The 3485-nt window shown below is 38.3% G+C and overlaps 1 long non-coding RNA gene across 1 annotated transcript; it reads left to right on the top strand.

Annotated features, from left to right (window-relative positions):
• On the top strand, positions 1-2126 carry LOC128982494 (uncharacterized). The gene is made up of 2 exons (XR_008489676.1): positions 1-261; positions 1597-2126. It is a non-coding gene; the product is annotated as an uncharacterized LOC128982494 (long non-coding RNA).
• The last annotated feature ends 1359 nt before the right edge of the window (positions 2127-3485 follow it).

The following is a 3485-nucleotide window of genomic DNA, read 5'->3' as shown; positions in this document are numbered from 1 at the left end:
TTTGTATAGTGCGAGTACTGGCTTTGCGCCGGTACTCAATCGGTTTGGGTCTGGCAGCAGTCCTGCAGACCCCGGGGCAAGTTTTCCGCTGTCGGACACATTTTCGGCAGAAGGACAGCGACTGTCATTACTACACACACAGTTTGTTTTGTTATTAATGTGCATAAATATGTATCTGCGTCCATCGTCAGAGAAGTTTGTTTTATCTTCATTGCCTTAACTCTTTCTGATGTAGTTTTGTGCGCCGTAGACGTCAGATGAGTAAGTTGATTGATATTTTGATTTGTTTAGGTTAGAAAGTTTCTGATTTAGTTTTGGCCTTCAGCCACATGTTGAGCAGGCTTTGAGTGGGTTTTGGCTAGTGAAAGACAAGTATTAAGCACCTTCTGTGCATTGGAATTACTTTTAATTACCAATTACTTGTTTTTCAAGGCGCTAGACCCATTTCTGAGGCTGGAATTGAACAGAGTTTTGTTAGGCCTTTGGCCAAGCTTTGTGTGGTCAGACCACAAGTTTTTCTGGTTAGTTTTGTAGTTTTTGTTGTTGCCAAGTTTTCAAAGCTTTCCCCGAGACTCTAGGCCAGATATTACCCAAGAAAACTCACTTTGAAACTCACTTTTGTGCGGGCTATGGTCCGTTTTGTTGTGTCCCTGTTAACTTATTTTTAGGCCTAAGGCCTAGTTTGTGCTCATTTTTGTTTTGTTATTGTGGCCTACAACTTGTTTAATGTAAATTTTGTCCCTTTGTCCCCTGTAAAAGTGTTTTTTGTTATTTGTAATGTAGGCCATGTCACTCAGCCTAATTTTTTTTAGTTAAGTAATGGCGCCTCCTGGGGGCCAAGCTCGGTCATAATTAGTTAGTATTAGTGCTCTTACATGTCCCCTGCAATTTTCATTAAGTTTGGTTAATAAATGACCGAGTTATAAGGTTTTTTGTTTAGCGCAATTCTGTTTTCTGAGTGACCGTAGGTAACTGACCCCCTACCTGGCCTCAGGCTAGTTGGTAGGCATGGGTTTGTCTTTTAAAAGCTGCGGGCACTTGTGCCACAACTTTTAAAAGCTGTTTGAGCAAATTTGGTTGGTAATAACCAGAGTTATTACCAGTTTACCTGAAAATGCACCTCCAGCCAAAGAATTTTTAATATTTTGTGTAAACTGTTTTTTGAAGTGTTTATTGTAGTATTTATGTAAATGTTTTATGTTTTATTAATGTGTTTTACCCTTCTGGACCAGATAATTCATATTTTTTATTGTTAACTCCAATCTTTATAAAATTTTACTGTCAGAATGTGTTGTTAAAGTTTGTAAGTTTCAAAAGTCTATTTATTGTTATGTTTTTAGAGCTTTATTCAACTGAACTAAATTTATTTGTAGTAATTTTTCCCATTCTATCTTTAAAGACAGTTTAATAAAGGAAAGCCATTTAAAAGAAAAATATTTTTTATCAAAATATCATTGTAACAGTTTTGGTCAGCGACCAGTGGTGCGGAAAAGTTTTTTGGATTTATTTCTTGAAAAGCTGGGTAGGCCTATTATTACACCCAAATGAAGCCTAATATATGAACAATTACTAGTTGGACCTGGAATTTGTTAAAAGGGTCCCAGATGAGAGGCTTCATTCTGCTGCTTCCGGAGAGGGTCGCCCGGGGAGACACTACAACTTCTCCTTCTTCGGGCTGCCCGTCACCCTGCTTCTGGGACCAGTAGAACACTACGCCTTCTACCACCACCGCCTACCACCAGGAAGGACAATGACTATGATGTGCAAAAGGAAACCGCAAGTTTTATGTTTAGGCATGAATATTTAAAAGGACTGTTATTTAAAGGGGCCCCAAAATAATTCATCTTCGGTTATTTATGTGTCATAGTCATCGTTATTTTTTTAATTGTTATTTATTTAATTGTTATTTATTTAATTGTTAATTCATTCAAAGTTTATATTGCAGTTACCATCCTTAAATTATTAGTTAGGCCTAACTTTTTCACAGTTAAGTTACCATTTGTAATCTGGAAGGGTAAATTTTTTGAGAAAAGTGTTATTTAAAATTGATAAATTCTTTGGATGGGGAAATGATCGTTGTTTGATGTTATTTGTAGATTTTGAAAATTATAGGCTTTGTTGACAACTGTTTGTTTTTTGATATTCACCCACGGCCTTTCATTTTGTTAGGGATGTGGGGCGGCCACTCGCACTGTCACTATGGGGGGGCATGCTTCCAAAAGTTGTTCGTCTGGGGGCGGTGCGAGGGGTCGGCTCAACACAATTGTACAACCTTGTACAACCTTGTACACACTTGTACACAATTGTACAACCTTGTACAACCTTGTACACACTTGTACAACCTTGTACACACTTGTACAACCTTGTACACACTTGTACAACCTTGTACACACTTGTTCAACCTTGTACACACTTGTACAACCTTGTACACACTTGTACAACCTTGTACACACTTGTACAACCTTGTACACACTTGTACAAACTTGTACATTCTTGTACATACTTGTACTCCCTTGTAAACACTTGTACAACCTTGTACAAACCTGTACACCCTTGTACACACTTGTACAAGCTTGTACACACTTCTACAAGCTTGTACACACTTGTACACCCTTGTACACACTTGTACAACCTTGTACACACTTGTACAACCTTGTACACACTTGTACAAACTTGTACACCCTTGTACACACTCGTACAACCTTGTACACACTTGTACAACCTTGTACAAACCTGTACACCCTTGTACACACTTGTACAAGCTTGTACACGATTGTACACCCTTGTACACACTTGTGCACCCTTGTACACACTTGTACACCCTTGAACACACTTGTACAACCTTTTACAAACTTGTACACACTTGTACAAACTTGTACATTCTTGTACATACTTGTACACCCTTGTATACATTTGTACAACCTTGTACAAACTTGTACACAATTGTACAAACTTGTACACACTTGTACAAACTTGTACACCCTTGTACACACTCGTACAACCTTGTACACACTTGTACAACCTTGTACAAACCTGTACACCCTTGTACACACTTGTACAAGCTTGTACACGATTGTACACCCTTGTACACACTTGTGCACCCTTGTACACACTTGTACACCCTTGAACACACTTGTACAACCTTTTACAAACTTGTACACACTTGTACAAACTTGTACATTCTTGTACATACTTGTACACCCTTGTAAACACTTGTACAACCTTGTACAAACCTGTACACCCTTGTACACACTTGTACAAGCTTGTACACACTTGTACACCCTTGTACAAACTTGTTCACCCTTGTACACTTTTGTACACCCTTGTATACATTTGTACAACCTTGTACAAACTTGTGCACACTTGTACAAACTTGTACACACTTGTACAAACTTGTACACCCTTGTACACACTTGTACAACCTTGTACAAACTTGTACAACCTTGTACACAATTGTACAACCTTGTACAACCTTGTACACACTT

This window comes from Macrosteles quadrilineatus, unplaced genomic scaffold (genome assembly GCF_028750875.1).
Source record: "Macrosteles quadrilineatus isolate MER2022 unplaced genomic scaffold, UCM_ALF_1.0 Scaffold_393__1_contigs__length_79622, whole genome shotgun sequence".
NCBI lineage: Eukaryota > Metazoa > Arthropoda > Insecta > Hemiptera > Cicadellidae > Macrosteles > Macrosteles quadrilineatus.
Note: the sequence above shows the minus strand (reverse complement) of the source record. Positions and strands in the feature narration are given on the sequence as shown.